Source organism: Rhopalosiphum padi, chromosome 2, assembly GCF_020882245.1.
Source record: "Rhopalosiphum padi isolate XX-2018 chromosome 2, ASM2088224v1, whole genome shotgun sequence".
Taxonomy (NCBI): domain Eukaryota; kingdom Metazoa; phylum Arthropoda; class Insecta; order Hemiptera; family Aphididae; genus Rhopalosiphum; species Rhopalosiphum padi.
Window position 1 is genome coordinate 45020054 of NC_083598.1, and position 19960 is coordinate 45040013.

Sequence of the window (19960 nt, forward strand, 5' to 3'; positions counted from 1 at the left end):
TTAATTTATTTTACAATTTTATAATTACTTTAAACTTTTAAAGTCTACAAAGTGCAGAGTAATCTAAAGTATACAAATCAAATTCTTTGAACTTTGAAAGTTTTTGAACTACATACGAACATACGATATAAGCTTTATGTGTATAATAGAAACAACAACAAAAAAGCACCACATATTTATTACTTTGAACATAATTAATTTAATTATGCTCTATACTTATTTTAGATTTAATTATTTAGTCATTAAATATATTATTGTATTTTATATACTAATTATTATACAAAACATATTAATGTATCTTTTTTTTTATTTGAATTTTTTTTTTCTATCTTTTTCATATCAAATAATTATAATAATAAGTTAAATTTTAACTGTAAATATAATATTATATTTATATTATACTCAAGAGATACAGATTGATGAGAATGATGAGTAAAACTAAACAAAACGGTTTTATAATAAAAATATCACGTTGTTTATATGTTGTTACTTAGGGGTAGTAGATTAATGATTTCGTATAATGTTATTAATTATTATAATATTATTCTAATTACTATAATTAATAATACAAATATATTGACTTTTATGATGAGATATTTGTTATATTGGATATATGGCTTAAAAGTCAATTAAGCCGTCGATACATTAATATTAATGGACTGCCATGGCAAGTGTTGCAACACTTAACTTTGCACTAAGATATAGTTTTATATCTCAATATCACACTATACACGTTAAAGCATTTTATTTTTTGACAGTAAGCATTACGGGGTTCTGTTTCCGGAATTCAATCCCTTTTATTGTCTGTTTTACCTACACCTAACTTACCTTAAAGATTTTAACGTGTTTTAAGTAGACGAAATCCGAGTATAATAGTGCAGAGAAAGCGTAAACTAACTTCTACAAAGTTTCGTTGATCTTAAATGAACGGTCAAAGTTTTCGGTATCTTAAAACGTGCAACACCCATTAACAAGTGCTATTTGGGACTTAAGTTAATGTTTTGGTATGTCGGATACGATGTTGCTGCTTTGAGTGTAAATAAAATCGTATAATGTTTATGATTAAAGTTAATGTTCATTTTATGTATTTATAGTAATTATGTTTCAAAAGTCAATACAATAATAAATATATTAAATACATTGTAAATTTTAATGATTAAACTATTAAAGAAATATTCTTAATAGGAAATTCACTCCAGGTTTTAATATTTTTTTTTTAATTAACTCAACAAATTCAAAATATTTTAATTTGATTATCAGTTCTAACATCAAATTTTAGTTGACGCTGAAGATAATTTATAATCATATTATTTTTAATAAAAAGCTGATCGTATTGTAATCGTTTTTAAGGGATTTGAAAAATGCATGCTAAAGAAATTAAATTAAAAGGTATAAAAACATTATTTTAATAATGTAATATGTATAATATTAATATAATATGTGAAATCTAGCGTGGGCATATTTTTATTGTTTAATACTCTTTTTATATGTCTAAAATTAAAAAAATAGAACTATGAAAAATAAATACATTTTAGCATCACAAATTTACCCTTTAATTTTTTTTTGTAATTTACTAACAAAATAATATGTACAACAGCATTTAAAATTCAAAACAATGAATAAACTACAGTGTTGTTAAATATGGTGCTGTTATGTTATATGTTTGTTCAAATATTATTATGGAATCACGAAACATACATTTTTCAAATAAATGTCCATCGAGTTGGTTAATATCATCTAAATTATGAAAGGACATATAACGAACAATTAGTCATAAATCAATTTTCATTTTGAAAACTAAAATATTTTTATTGTCGGTAACATTGATTTGTCGTTAAAAAAAATAGATTTAAATAATGTATATGTATAATATTCCATTACAGTACTAACGATCAGAGACACGGAAAACACAAACATATATGTATATATATAGTATAAAAAGTATAATAAACTTTACTCCGAATTGCGAGTTATAACGTTATAGTTATATCGTTTAACGCGAAATGCATTTGATAATTGAAAATCGTATAGCTATTAAAATTTCGTATTTTACGACTAAAACGATATTAAATTGGCACACACGAGCTCACAAACATAGACATTACACACACATTAAATCATACGCATGGCATTTTTGATTGATCATTTTGTGTTTGTTGTGGTTTTATATTGTTATATGCATATTGTAATAATATATCTGGTCTGACCCGACCAATGCATTTATATAATATATTATTATATTATCATATAAACGGGCCGGGCGTAGTCATACAAACTCATCTCTGTGTTAACGGATATCCCCCCTCCTTCCGCTGACCTACACAAATATTATAATATTAACAACAACGACCAGACACTGGAATTTGATCGAAAACTCGATTCCCGTCATAACCTACTGCGGTCGTCCTAGCTATATTATATATAGTATATAATATTGTAAGTAGCGTGGCGCGGGCACATATTATAACATGGACGCGCACGTGCCCGCGTATTGCGCTTTACGCGGCGCGGCTGTATGGCGATGACAGTAATTTTCCGCTTTCATGTTTTTCAATGACAGTTAATTTTAGACGAGTTTTGGAGGGGGTGAAGGGTGAGGGGGAGCGAGAAAACGTGAAATATTTTGCACGCCCGCCGGCCATATTTTATTTTTAGATAGAAATTTCGGATGGAGTTCGGCTAAGCACCCGCCGACGTCGGTTTGCCAAGAAACGAGAAAAAAAACAAATATATTATAAATATATAATATATTATGTATATACACGCATAAAACAGAGTAGACGGGGCACACGAGTGTAATAAAGGTATACTATGGACGTCGAAATGACCTAGCAGGTGTAACAAAACGCCTAGAACTATGTTTAAATAATAATATTAATTTGCACCGACGCTAGAGATCATCCGCCGTTACAAGGAAAACTCGTAAAATAAAACAATAATAATAACAAGACTGATATGAGACGTTTTATGAAAAATAATACCGAAACCCTCCCTCTCTTTAAAAGAATTCTAGGCGTACCTTGAATTATTTCACATTGTATCGATGACTTGATCTTGTCTTTTTTATTTTTTTTTTTTATTGCGAGCTATTATAGACATTATACTTTTATCAATAACCACGGCCTTATGTTTTAAAAAGCACGCCAAAATACGTATTTAACGGCAATAACAGTTGTGAACTGTGATAGTACGAATTTTAGTGTTACCAAATGTACGAAACAGACTTAAAAAATATTTTGTATCTTGTCCTTATGTCCTTGTAGAATTCTTTTTTGATTATTATACAACTTACTCGCGATTAAAATAATGTACATTTTATTGAACGGTAAACCATTTTCAATTTTACGGGTAGATAATAGTACATTTACTTAATTGATTTGTGTTGTAATAATTTTAGAGTCTAAACGAGTATAAAATAATGTCATAGTACATTATATAAATACATATTTTGGTCATAAATTCTCAGAAAATCTTCGTCTTATTTTTCATATTACAGATCCATTATGGAAACTAAAAAAAAAGTTTTATGTATAAAATCTAAAAAACCTTAGTTATTATAAATATAAGATAATATGTTTAGACATTTTTTAAAGTATATAGGTACCTATATATGTTTTTAATTTAAAAATTCTTAAGAAAAAAATGCATTAGTACAATTATAATAAACATATATAAAGTATACGCACATAATTCGTGTTCAAGTATAATTATTATTTATTAATAATTAATAGTTAATTACATAAATTATTTTTAATTTTTGATAATTCTAAAATAATAAATACAAGATAGCAGAAAAAATATTTTTACTAATTTTAAAATATGTATCTTAATAAGATCTATTAATTCTTATATATTGAACGCCAACTATTAAATAACTCAAATTTGAGTCATAAATATACACTATTATTACATGCTGCTATATTTTATATTGCACATTTTTTCCCGAGTGATATTTTACTGCCGGTATTATTTCTTTACGATATTATATTTGTTTCGTTATATTTTATTGGCGATATTTTGGTTACACGGTATTTTGTTGGAATACTGAAAAAAGTATTATATTTTTGTTTTCTCCCTGTTGTATTATGTAAACAATTCAAAAAATATGTACATAAATGTATAACTCTCTCTTTACTTAAAGGGGATATATAATATATATATATGTTTAAAAAAAACAAAATATTACTTCATATAAGTTGTTTCATTATTTTGAATATATTTGTACGAAAAATAAAAAATAAATCCCACGGAAACGGCTCGTTTTATTCGATAATTTCTACGATTATCGAATTCGAGATATACGACCTGCAAAACACACAAATACACATCATAATATTATACTTCATACTGTATAGTCTGTACCAATTTTTTTAATCGAACGCCTTAAAACACTAAGCGCGAGACTATGCACAGTATATTATAATATTATTAAATACATTGCAGAAACACGTCACCGTGGCTGATTTCCTATTTGGCCGCGTGCCCAACACCTGTTCCACGCGAAAAACTCGGTCACGACAAACGGATGGCTCGCGGATCTTAGAACGGACACGCGCGAATGAAATCTACGCGGTCGTCTCCCTCACGATGTCCGATGTTATCCCGTCGCGTACATCGCTGTGTATGCCACAGCCACGATTATGTTTAAAATATATTATTATGTACGGCAAACACATCTATGATTCTGTCTCACGTCGCAGACAATTTGGCGTTTATACATGAGCGGGTATATACGGTTAGATCCCACACAATGACCATTTTTTTTATGGGATTTTATGGAATAATAATTTATTTTAGTTACACATACAGTCTCACATAATATAATATTATTATAAAACGCGGTGGTATTTTATACGAACGACGATGCAATTCATAGTAAACCGCGGTAACCGACTGAAGTTAAAAGAAAAATATTGAATTTTGTCGTCTAGTTATTTTACTATAAAACGGTGTAAAATATTTATATGTGTTATTACAGTGCACAGGTCTTTCATATAACTCCATAAATATTGGCGTATTCAGACCTTTGGATTTGGGGGCTTCGAGTTTCACATAAAATTATATTTTCATACACTAATGACCTTTTTTGTTTGTTTGTTAATACATTAACTATAATATATATATATACGATAGGTACTTAAAATGTCTGTTTTTTTTTTACATAGATTAAGTTTTTTCACTCTGATACAAACTTATATATACGTCATACTATACGCTCGCGTATTAATAAGTGTACAGGGTGATATAATATTTAATGCAATATGTACGTTTTTACGGCAAGTTATCGCCTTATCCGTAACGGCGTATACCCTATATACGTATAAAATGTAGTAAATACGATTTTATCGTGGCGAGGGCAATCTCACTACCGTTTTGCAAATAAATAACCACTATATTTTATGTTACGGAAGTTTTTTGGTTTTATACGCAGTTGATTTAAACGGCTGCCGTTTTAAAGAAAATAATGTTTCCGTTTGAAAGTTCACTGGGCAAATAATTAGACATTGTGTCCGTTCCTCCTAAATACATACGTTTTTATATGTTTAAAAATAATAATTGTAGATTGTTATTTGTTTGACAAACGATATTATTTTTTAGATCAGAATTTTTAGAGAAATAATGTAATTCTGCTGTCATGCATTTCAATGAGATATATAATGTAAGATTTATAAATAATGATCATGTTATGTTATACTATAATAAATAACTTAAACTGAATTGGTGATAGATAAATACTTTTTGCATAGTATTATATATACACAGATGGAGTATAAAAATAAAATACAGTATAAATACACATCATATTATATTGCCTGACATCGCGCGTTTATAGTATAGCTGTTGAACTGCCCAAAGATATATATAACGAACACCGTCCGAGTGACTGTTGTCGGGAAGAGGCGTGATTGGGGTTGTAACAGAAATGGGTATTATATTAGGAAATTTAGTGGACCGAAAAGGGACTTTGCGGCAGTTATTCGTCTTTCCGCGAAATAAAACGGAGACGATAATCGGACTAACTCAAAGTTTACTGCAACAAGAATGATGGCCCTGCTAGCCATATACAATATACTTATAGTTTAGCGTAGGTAAGGTATGGTACGCGTACTTCAGGGAATCTTTACCACAAAGTTTACGAGTTCTCCAGTTCGCCAGACGGCTTTATATTATTATTGTTATTATCATTACGTCAAATCCTTATTCTGAGTAGGTTGTCATTCACAAAGCGTTTTTATCAAGTCAAACTGACATATGCGGGTATTCTCCTATCTTCGAAAACTTCAATTTTTTCCATCGACGCCTACGACGCTCGCATGTACAACGAAGGATTTTTTGAATGTCGTATGACAGAAATGGCGGGGATTACGTTGGGTTCTCGAGTAGTGTAGCAATATGCTTGCCGAATATTCGAAATCCTCAGCAAAATACTCTGTTTCAAAATATATTATCTTTTAACCAAAGAGACTTACGAAATTATGACAACAAAAAATTATAAAAACTTTATTGAATACATCTTACATTCATTTTTCTTTAGAAATTTATTTATTCAAATTCTGGTGTTTCGAATATTTTTGTTACTCCAACTCAAAGATTATATTTTCATTTATCTATTTAGATTGTTTTATACCATTTAATGAATAGTTTATGGCGACACAAATTATTTTTTTCCAATAAGAAACAACGTTTTATATTATTAAAGAGATGATTTATTTTAAAAAATGTTAATGCATCTAAATAAAAATTTGAACAATTATTTTCTGATTTATTAATATGCACGAAATAAAGGATAATAGTTCTTAAAATGGGTTTACAGAAATATAAAACAGAATGATATCTAATATGGATCTAGTATTTATTATATTCCCACTATTCTTACAAACTATAAAATGTTGATAGATTAATATAATAATAATTATACGAGTAATTATTTAAATCTTCAAATTGTCATAACCTCCTTATCATCCAAACCCATTATCGTGGATTTATTATCACATTACTACACAAAGATAAATCACTAATAAATTACTAGTTTAAAATTTGTTTTAGACATATCAGTCATTTCAAAAAAATTGCTTCATTCTTTACAGCAAAAAGGGGTAGGTTTTTGTTCGAAAACGACCAAATCACCACGGGGTACTCTTCTAGCAGTATACAAAATCTAAGCAATTGAAAGCATGGTCCCGCAGTAGATTTATAATATGAAAATTTCTAAAACCAGAATTTGAATTAATTCATTATATCAAAGAAAAAAATGGGAGCGAGCACGTTTGGCGAATTGGAATCACCCTCTCATATAATATATTATATACGGTGGACGGATTTCCGTCATTAAACGCAGCCGCGCCACATAATCTGCACACAGGGTGTCAACTGCAAAACGTAATTATCTCCGTTCGAGTGTATATACGGTCGTTGCAGAAATGTATATATTACTTACGTATAGTAAGCACTACGCGTACTAGCGGAGATCTCATATCGGTATATAAATTTGCGTATATAGGTAAATTACGGTGTGAACGACGTTAGTCGCCTTACGTGCATGCAGGTCCTTTGGATGATTAAATGTTATTATTTCGGTTCGAATAGTGCGCCTTCAAAGGGGCCGTCGGACGAAACTACGAAGCACATAGGTATATACTCGTAATATTATTTTCTATCCGTCTGGAGCCTGAATAAAACCCGCCGGAAAATAGGTACCCATCGTCGGGGAGTTACAGAACCTATTACATAGTATTATAATACGTCTCATACGGCTTACGTGAATAAACGTTTATCGTATAATCCTAGCCCGTTAATAATTGCTTATTTTGTTATACAGGCGGTAACATACTATAATACATTTTAATTTTATTTTATTTTTCCATACCACAGTGGTTTTACGGGTAATGTCATGTCAATAATGATCATGATACAATAATTATTTAATATGCGTCCATATTGTTTTGGCATTTTGAGAAACGATTAAACGCTGCGGAAATTCTTTATGACGCAGTATGTCGGTTTACAATTTTCGTTTTCGATTTTTTTTATTTGTTCAAGTTTATTATTATCACCCAAATTTTACTAAAAACATAAAAAAAACTATAGGTAATTCAAAATAAATTAATAATTAAAAAAAATAAAAAAAATGTTTATTTACTAAATATATTAAATTATGATAAACGTTATTTAATTTTTGAAATGACTACTTAAGTAGAAGTTTTCAGCTGGAATTTCTTTTTACTATTTTTAATATTAATATTAAACCTATCATGTATACATTTTATTGATGTACATTGTACAATTTAGTTACGATGTTAATATTATGGTTGACAGATTTTATTAACTCTTGGCAATATTTATGGTGTAAAATATAAATTATATTACATGATAAATTCAATATGGCTTCTTCGTACAGAACACTATGATACACTATGAGTATATGAAACTTCTTTTCTCTCTCTAAATATTGGAGTTTCAGAAATGAAAAAAAATCCACGACGTGTTTGATATTAATTTTTGAAGTTTTTGGAATGACATAAAAAACAGGGTTAGAAGAAAATCAAATCCCGACGCCAGTAAGCCGAAACTGGGTCAGTGAATAATTAAAGGAAGGTTTCTTTTTGCGAGGTTTTAACCAACCTTCTCCTCTGGTCGGAGAAATTGTTATTTTTAAGGACAACCCTGTTCTGCGCTTGACTGTAAATATAGTCGACAAGTAATTATTTGACAGCTTCTGACCACTCGTCATCTGGCGCCAAACTGGTCATGACTTAAATGCATTGTAAATGTTTTACGTCATTTGCAAAATAACGTACAATTTCGCAATTGCAAACATCGCCATAGCGCGCAACCGTATTGTGTGAATGTATGATGCGAAAATATATTATTTTTGAGACTATTAAACTACTTTACGAGTGACCGTATTTATAATTGGGCTGTTATCCGATATAATTATTTATGGAAATGGCGTAAAATGGCAATCACTTTCCACCACATTATCATGAGCACGATAACAAAAGATCACATATTTAAATTTAATATTAAAATTTAATTAAATTTATACTTGACTGTAAGAAATCAACTAAACTAATGGTCTTGAATAAAATTATTCTGAAAGTAAATAATATGATTTTTGATAAATTTATAGTTAGTACTTTTATTCAATTAAGAACAATTTACAATTGTGTTATTTGTTGTATCCGGTCGCACAGAATGTATGAATATCAAATATCAAATATAAAAATTCAATGAAATGACTAATTTTTATTAACTCTGTTAATCAAACAAAGTATGTATTTTTTTTTATGTACATTATTATACCAAGTACACATCATATGGATACAACCAGATAATGCTATAAAATGACAATTTTATAATAATGAACAAAAATGTACATTCATTCTGAAAATTTATGTAAAACGATAAGAATAATAATATTATATTACGGTTGCAATTGAAATTGTTTATCAATTAAGTTATATTATCTGAATAGGAATACAAAATTACATTTTTTTAATAATGTACATATTATAATAGGTACATTAATTGTATACATGTTTAAGGATTCTATAAATAAATATGTATGATAATCTTACCTACTAAAGGTAGAAGATATGTTAAATGTTAAAAAATAGTGAATATGTTCTAACTTATTTATTTATAAATCATTTTTGAAGAATTAATGTAACGTGATCGCATTTAAATCGGTTGATGTATGTCCTCGGGGTCCTATTTTGCGCGGGTAGATTATTATATTATACGAATTTGTAATAATATATTGTAATATCTATATTTTTTGAGAATCGTATAAGAAATGTAAATTTAAGCAAAAAATAAAAATAATATATAATATCAGTAGATATACTAGATAGATACCGAGTTTTTTTTTTCGCACAGCATAATATCTTAAAGCAAATGACTTTGATCAGCGTACCTACTAGTGTTTCAACGTAATTTTATCATGAAAATATTTTTAATAAAACAATTAATTAAAGATGATTGTTCAGTAGCTAAATCATTTCTGTTATCAAACTAGCTACGTGATATAAATGAAGGTCAGTATTAAAACGTGTATAAAGTTGAACGAGTATTTTTAATTTACATTGCCGGATCAATGTTAATTGTACACTATGTTTTAGTGTTTCAAAATTAATTGACCCAAGGGTGTGCAGTGTACACTCTTTATAATGTAAATGCGAACAAATTTAATAGTGTTTATTACGATGAAAAGATAATGACAATTGTTTCGGTAATAAGGTACGGTTAATAACGCAACTTAAATTACTTAACATTAATAATTAACGTTTTTTTTTTTTAATCTAGAATTATTATATAGAATTATTTTAATTGAAATAAGAAAAACGTTATTGAATGCCAACTGTATGTCAATTTTTCTACAACAGTATAATGAACTCAAAATTAGTATTTTCAATTTTGTTTTTGCATTTTATAAACTTCCAAATGTAGAAAATATTTACCTAGAGCTACGTGTTTAAATTAAATTGCTTTTTAATGTAATTATAAATTTGTTTATCTATAAACATATTTCATGCGCTGCTAAAAGTTTAAGATTTCATAATCAAAATCATAATTTTATTTTTAATTAATTTTCACTCTTTCTATATTTATTTTTTCGAAAATTATTAAGTCTAATGCGTATTCGAATTTATACATTTTAGATAGTCTAAACTAGTTAGATTAAGAAAATTTAAATTTATTCATAGAAATAACTTTGTACGATTTTAATAACATAATATTTATAATTTTAATCAACGGCCACAATATGTTATGTATTTAACTTGAATAATTTTAGAGTTTTTAAAATATTTTACCAATAGAAAATTTGTATAATTTCCCGGAAAATGTAATTTGAATTGAAAAATCGATAATTCATAAGAAATGATATTCACCCAATAGGTATAGGTTAAGATATTTAATCGAACACAATATGAGATGCGTTTCATTTAGGCTTTAGAATTTTTAAAGGTACGCACGAAAAAAAAAACAAACACGCAAATACCAATAAACGAACGAATATCTCGGGATATCACCTAACTACGTTTAAAATACGTTGATTAATTAGACGATATCATATTTATACACGTGCCTACTTATATTATATACCTGTACATTTTATGCTTTTGTATACAAAATTAAATATTATAATAATACAAAATGTATATAAAAAAAAAAAATGTATAAATGTATACAACATGAGATAAATATGGTTAGGTTGTTAAACTTAAACGACGGCGGTGTGTGGATATTGATCATAGTCGTATACAGAATCGAAGGAATTTACAATATAAATGATTTACTATTATATTGTATTCAATGCACGCAAGGCGTATGTAATGCATGCACAATATGTAGACGGGTATCTATACTATTTACATAGGTCACGCCGCTGATGCAGTCGACTGCCACGACTTCCGAGGATTAAAATTACAAATTAGAATGAATCATTTGTTTAAACGATTTCCAGTATACTGTGATATATTATGCGTGCCCGGTGGTACATAAATACAGATGAGCGATAATATAATATATTAGTTTCAGCTTTTAGCGCGTTTCGTATATGTATATAATAATATGTTATACACGGTTTACGCGACAGTTCTGAAACGAAAGATAGTTCGATGTAATTTCCATGTATAATTTAATATATAATTATCCGGATCGATTGGCTTTCGTCCAGTTTACGCATTGTTCTCGCGGCTAAACGGCAATAAATTTAACGTTTTGATTTGGGCGGTTAACCCGTTTTGGCTTCTCGTCGCAATCGAACGCCGCCACACAGTCGATTATTATATTAATAAAGTGTCCCTCCCCGCCAGAGCGATACTATTAGGTAGCAAAAAAAAATAAATAATGTGTAATTTTATAAATCTGCACGTATTCTTATATTGTAACGGTGTCTAAAATTTCTTGTTCGACTACTTTAATTTTTTTTAAGTATACTTCCGGTGATAGGTGCGCACACTACCGTTAATTTTGCTTTCTACGCTGTACTATCTCTACAAACTTTTCATATTAAATCGAATTAAAAAAAAAAAAAAATAATATAAGTAAAGGGGATAAAGTACGGTGCGCAGGAAAAACATTAACGTGAAAGTTTTTGGCGATGTTCTGCGAACCACGAACGAAATAAAACTATAATCGCATTGCGAATGTTTTAATCGTCGAAGTTTGATATAAACAAATGCGCCTATGTAATTATCGTGAATAATACTGTATAATATTATTGTCATAGTATTATAATATGTTGAATATATTTTTTTACTTATTTGTTATTCGACATAATTTTGACACCATTCTGGTGGTATAAGGTAATAATTAGTAATTATACTATTACCGTGTTACCATGTACCTATTGTAATAATTAACATCAATCATAATAATAATAATAATAACGAATAGAAGAAACAGAAAATTGCAGGACACAAAGTATATTATATAGTATATAATTTGTCAGTATGAACGTCGAGCAGAATAAATGTTCTAATATGAATAATAATAATTATAATATACATATAGTTCTAGGATTTTGTACCGAATTTGAATTCGGTAAAATTATATTAAACTGTACAACAGATGATCAATATTCTATTCTAATACAATAAGTATGCGAATAATTTGTTAAGTATACTCTACATATTGTATAATTATACGAGGATGCTGACTATCTGTAGGTTTCCATGCGTAATTTAATTTAAAACGAAATGTACTATTATCCAATAAGCTGATAATGTTTTAGTAATAAATAATAATAGAATAATAGAATGTTAATATTATATAATACACACCATGTTCAAATTTACATTACTAAAACAGTTTATGTAAACGCATGCAAACAACGCTTGATAAATAGTGGTTGTCATAGGAATTACATGCAGACGATTTAATTAATGATTTAATGACAGTAAGACAAAATATGATGACAATAATATTATAAAGACTCTGATAACCTCTTGCGTCGTCTATTTTAACTTCAGATGTGTTAGGCCAACCGCATCGTATCAAAATATTTTAAACGTGTTGAATACGTATTTTTGTTTTATAAAAAATAAACTAAAATTATATCGGTGACCACGGCAATGGAAGTCATAGCGTCGGACAAAACGGGGACATAATAACCATTATTATAGGTATTGCAAGGTATAAAATAAATGCATAATCCGCGTAGAAAGACCTAAACCGGAATGTTGTTATTTAATAATTAAATTACCGTTTCGGTGTCATAATAACACTATTGTTTTAAAATCGTTATAAATTTTAATAATGGCCTTAGTGTTTGTCATTACATCGTTTGTCTGTCCTGTGCCTATGTATTTTTTTTAAAACCGTTACAGTGCCAATTAATTAGTACAACCAACTTATACAAATTAAAGTGACGTTTAAACATTTCCTATTCTAATTGATTCTCGCTAGAAGGACGACGTGGCGTGATTACATTCGATTTTTTTTTTTATGTACATAATATAAGTAGTTAACATTATCGCGGGCGACCTTTATCCTTTTTAAACGTATGTGGAAGATAAAGATTTTCAAACATATCAATATAATGTTGACAGCTGAATGATATTATAATATAAGCGAATAACGGAATACATAAATGGTCAAATGGATAGTAAAATACTATAAATAATAATAGTTTAAATGATATGCCCAAAGAAGAATATGCTGGCTGATTTACATTAAATTAATAAGCGCTATAAAAAAACCGATAAGGCACATAAGTCATTAAAGTGAATTGATTTCAAAATAATATGTATATTATAATATAATAGAAGAATCGTTGTTAATATATAAACTGAATACAATAACTTTACTTCAAAATAATCAAAAACCATACATGCCATGACGTATAAATTTAATAATTATTTTTATTACTTATTGTAGTTATTATTATTTAGTCAATAAATTTTATCGTTTAAATTTCGGATTATTGGACCAAAGCGTTTAGCGAATGTCCGATAAATGAAAAACACATTAAACGTCGACTTGGTACACTATTTTTTTTTTTTTTATGATTCTGTGGTTATGTTAATCGCTGGCATTTAGGTAATCCCTCGTGTGATTATAGGTGGGTGGCCGGGTAGGCGAGTACGGTTAAAATGCAATTTACATTTTGCGAGGCAAAAACGAGATAAATTCCCTGGTTACACCTTTTTTTTCTTTATTTTTTGAGGAGGGATTGCAGGAAAGGTTTTTTTGGACCAGTGCCCGCATTTGTCAGTTTACTGCAGATTTTGCTTTCAATTTGCTTCCAAAGCGCTCATAATACGTACAACGAGAAACCACGGTAGTACCTAACTGGCCTTTTTCTGGCCGTTAAGCACGCTGTTGTTTGCCCGGCCGCCATCGGCCTATCCGTTGGCTGAGACCCAGTAAAATCCTTCAGCTCCCGAAACCACCCACAACTATAGCCATCCCTCTCCAGCGATTTCCGTTATACTGTCCTACCGACACTTGTCTGCTGTAGTAGGTAGTAGTTGTACGACCGAAGCACGAGATTGTGTCGGCGGCGCGGCGATTTCATCTTCGTAGTAATACTCCAACAACTATCGCAAAAAGCGAAAATCAAAACCATTTGCAATTCATCACTGAATAAATTCGTGCTCGAAATTCATAGAAAATTATATTATGTAGAATTAAGTCGTGTATATGACGTGTCGATATTATTATGTGCGTATAAACAAGCGCTGGGTCTTGGGTTTGATCACTTGTGAGTGTAAAAATTGTATGATAAAATATTTGTATCGATAAAATTTGGTAAAATTTTATTTATCTAATCGATTAACGAGCCACAGTTAAATGCCAAGGTTTTGAGTGGTCATGTATTTATGGAAGTGAAATTCACGTCTGTTTCGTATAATATATAATGTAATGTGTAAACCAAAAATTACTATACTGACCGCTGAGCTTGCATAGTAAATTTGACGAACACTCGTTAAAATGTTGGAATTAATTAATTTAGTATCTTTGTGTGCTTATTAATCGTGCTGCTAACATTCGCGGATACTATTTAATTATTCAATTGTTAATTTTGGATTATTTAGTTGATTTGTAACAATAGTAGAACATTAAGCTGAAACTATAACATAGGTAAGTCAAAATGTGGATAATTGAATCCCCCAAATGTTCATTTCCACATTTGGTTAACAACAGCAGAGGGTTTTAACACAATTTACATAGTATTATAGCTTTTTGAATTGTATCTTTTTTGGTAACTATTATTATTGTTGAGTCATTAAATACAGACAAAATAATCGGTTTTTAAAATTATATCTCAACTATGAACATTTTGTTTAAAATACATAGGTACAATTATTTAATTTCTAATATAATCATGAATAAATATAGAAATAATTTTTCTGAAAACTTTTTGTTATGCAAATATAGGTGCAGTTTCCAGCATGAATATTTTGATATGAATTTATGATATAAGTGTAATTTAAATTTTTATATATTCCTATTAAAATATATCAAAATCACTATATTTATCAGTCATTTATTATAAACATAATTTTAGTTTAATATATTTTTTTATATAATATCTAATATATTATTGATTATATAAATTATAATAAATATATAGTATATTGTATATCTTGTATATATTATAATTATATTAAATGCATATTTTTGATTCAATCGTTATAACAAAGGCTTGAAACCTTTATGATTTTTTTTGTTCCCGGTTTTAAGTCTGTTTTTTTTTTAAAAGAAAATGTTCCAGTTTCGATAAAAACTAGTATATTTATAGGTAAAGTTTTTTTTTAAAAGGTAAATAAGTAATCGCAAACTTTACATACAAAATGATAAGATCAAATAATAGGATAAAATAATTTAAGTAAGTTTATACTATTTTGGTTTTAAGAACATTTTTTTTAAACAGGTTAAAATGCATTGTAAAAAGTTGTAATACTAATGCATCATAGTGGCATAGATTGATACAATAAAATACTCATTTGTCAAAAGTACCTAATTTAATTAAATTAGTAGAATAGATTTTTGTTTGATATTATATATTTGTATAGCTATGTGACTAACTTTGTAGTTGTAAATGTCAATTGATTGCTTACTGAATACCTGAATGATAGGTATATATTTCCTTCGATTGAAAAGTATAATATTGATATCATGTTATCATTAGTCAAAAGAATCAATTTTATAGTTTTATACAATACCCAGTACATCTCTTAAAGTCTTAATTATTTTACTGAATAGCTGTGACTCTGTGAGTCTGTATAGACTTCTTGTTAGAAGTTTTTACTTGTAAGCTTCAGTAAAGTTTAAACTTGAAACTACTACAATTTATACCAGAAATGTATTGTACATTTATTGTCAATATATTAAGATTTTTTCTATAAAATTCATATTTCATGTTAATAGTACCTGGTATAATTTTAAATTTAAATTTAAATGATAAAATGGTATCAAATATGTTAGTATAATATGGTGTTTATTTTTATAAGAAACTCTTCATAAGTTATCGAGCACATAAATAAATAGGTGTATATATTTATATTATATATTTATTAGTCTATGTTACTATAAGATAACAACTTATATGGGTACGTATTTATGATGATTCTAATAACCAATTTATTAGTCATCACTCATCAACGTCACTAGACATCATCGTTCAAAACTATAAATAAACTATAGGGAAATAATCATAACGATGGGTCAATAGACAATAACTAATTGGCGGGTCGGTAACGTTTTATATTATATTAAAATGTTGGTAATTGCACATATTACTCTATTGTTTTCTGGAACTTTTGATGGATATAGAAATAGAAAATTATAAATCCACGTACACATTTGCAATCAAATAAATGAACCGATAATTATTATTACTTAAATAAATAAAACAGCTAAATAATATTGGAACCGAAAAAACTCAAAATATCCTCTACCTACCAATATCAGTATCAGTTTGGAAGAAAATAGAAAAATGATTTCAGTAAGGTTTCGGTATTCAGTTTCAATATTTAAAAAAAGTTGAAATGGTTCCAGTTCAATTTTAATTGAAATTCCAAGTCTTGATTATTTGTAGTAAGAAAAAAAATATGAATAATAATATTAATTGTTCCACTAACTAAAGTAAGTGCTTGAATTTTTTTAAACTTTTAGTTAAACTCATACTCAATATATAAAAATATATTTATTCAAACTTATTATGTTTTAATGCTAATTTAGTTTCTAGGAAATCGTAACTATAATTATAGATATATGGTTATACATATTATACTATATTCCAATCACGTAACATTGCTAAGAATTTTTTTTAAATTATAAATCATCTGTTTAGACATTTGACAACGAATGTAAAATGGTTTCTGTTTAATTGAAATATATTAATTGATCAGGCGAAGCAAAGCGTATGACTTAACAATGATATGACAATTGTCAGTTGAATTTTAAACGAATATGTGTGTCGTACAATTTTATCCATAAAAAAAATATGAAAATTTCCACATTTTTTCATTCAAACTGTACCTAATTGACATTTTTGAATCTTTCCTAATTAGATATAATTATATTTGTGTTGCAGCTATTGTTATAATTTATATTAACGCTACCAGTTGACATACCAATTAAATGTTAATAAATTATTTCAATATTTTAGTGAATGGAAAAAATTTAGCTTAATATGTTTTGTACAAAAAGGTAATAATATTAATATTATATATTGTTACAATATAACCTGTCACATAATTTTATTTCGTGTAAAACTAGGTGTAAGATAGAACAAAATTTTTTTTTTTATTATTATTTTAATATTATGTTATGATTTTACCTTTCTAAATCCAATAATTTTTATCAAAATACGTAAACTGTAAACGTATTTGTTATTAAGCTTAAACATATTTAAATATTTTATAATAAGGATGATTTTTTTTTAATTTTCCATAATTTCTTGTAAATTTGCGATTAAAAATAAGTCATATTTGTTTTTTTTTATTGATAACTATAAGTTTTGACTAATTTTTTCCGACTAAAATAAATTGGAAATTATCAAAGAAATGTTTTGAATTCATAATTATTTTGTGAACAGATTTTGATTGTATTATAATTGAGTTAGGTTTGGAAAATTGAATTATTATTGAACGTCCTTTCGTCTTATTATTGTTTGAAGACTTAAACAATTTCTTTGACTAAAAAGTTTGAATTTTGTTAAAATATGTTTCCTGTAATTATTATGATATTGCGGGCACTGGTTTATTGATGTTACATTACATTCGGTAATTAATTATTAATTTAATTAATATGGGTTAATGTTTCTCGTCATAATTGGGTTACATTAAATGTAGGCAGGTACAATAATAATGTACCGCAATAAAGAATAGTTTCTTGAAAATGCACAATTGTACAGCTCTTACGATGACTAAAGACTTATTGGCATTCCTATTATTACACATTTTTAACCATGAATTGTACGAATTTATATAAGTTCGATGGTGCACCCAGAAAAGTGCTATATACGTATGCCATTACTTTCATAGTTTCACATATAAAAACTTATGATTTCCAATTATACGGTTGCGTGTGTATATTATGTAGTGCAAGGACTACAATGTTATGCCTTAAACGTATATGTACTTATATAATAGCTTTGTATCGATAGTGTAATCATTATTTTTACGCTTGCTTGCAAACGTCAATCGCGGGAGTGTAATTGACCGATTTAAGGACTATGCGGTAAAATGGCTGTACGAGAAAAATCATTTTTATTATTAAATATACGTATAAACGTACCCGAAATGTCATAATAAGTAACATAAGTAAGTGCACTTTTTTCACAGTTAATCGCACTATATATTATAATATTGGCGAACGGTTTGAACTGCGGTTTTCGGCCACGCATAGTTACAAATAGTTTACAACGATAACTTTATATTGGAACTATTTACCTGTACCGCGAGTACGATGGCGGACCCACGGGGTTAATGGGGGGAGGGGGGTGATGGGTTAAGTTACATTTGTCTCCCCAGACAAATTTATTATCACTTCTCACCGGAGTTGTTTTATGTATCTTATTGTATTTTTCTAAACCGTATAAACGGAATGTTAATGAAATACTCGGCTACATATGTTTTTAAATTTGTATTTTTTGTTATACGAAGATCTCAAACATCAGTTATAAGAATCATAACGTTCTTCTTTTTTTTTTTTTAACACTGCTTAATATTATAATGATATTGTTAAAATTGAGTATTAACGCCAATTGTAAATTCTATTAATAACTATATGCTTTTAGGTTATATTCTTATTACGGGGTTGCAAAAATAACAGTTTTATTTTTTAATGATACAAGACAAACGTTTTACTCGTTTAAAACGTTGTTTTGTTTTTGTTTTACACTGTTTTTTGTAACGGTTTAAACATATTTTAATTAATTTATAATTTTTTTTCCACCGCGGATCTACAATTTAGACCTTGACTTTAAAGTTTAAAGATGTATAATATAATATTAATATGCGCACGTATGAACTATCATATACCTAATATAGTTAAATGTAATCTCGTGATATAATAATATCATAAGGAAATTTTTCGTCTTGACGCACATCCAAAATCCGTCTCCGACCGTTCTCGGAAGTCTTATGGTGACATCGAATTGCGCACACACTATGCGAAATAATATATTGCATAATATAAGATATGACAGTGTGCCAATATACGCGTCGGAGTAGTATGCGTATAGAATGTATAGATTGATACGAATTTGTATAACGATTAATATTATATCAATATAATATGGGTGATAATGGCGAATGCATTTTTTGATTATTTTAATAATGTGTCCGGACGACGACGGCCGTGTCAATGACGTCGGTCGGATATGGAATCAATCGATACAATATACGCATAAGTATAATATATGCGAACGGGTCTTGTGCGGAGACGACGATATGATATGATCACGTCATGTAACAGTTGTATATGATTGTCGTTAAATCGG

At 28.2% G+C, this 19960-nt stretch overlaps 1 protein-coding gene across 4 annotated transcripts in view; it reads right to left on the minus strand.

The window, feature by feature from the left end:
• The window catches only part of LOC132923469 (solute carrier family 12 member 6), a 253901-nt gene that overhangs the window by 32479 nt on the left and 201462 nt on the right, over positions 1–19960 (minus strand). The window lies entirely within an intron of this gene.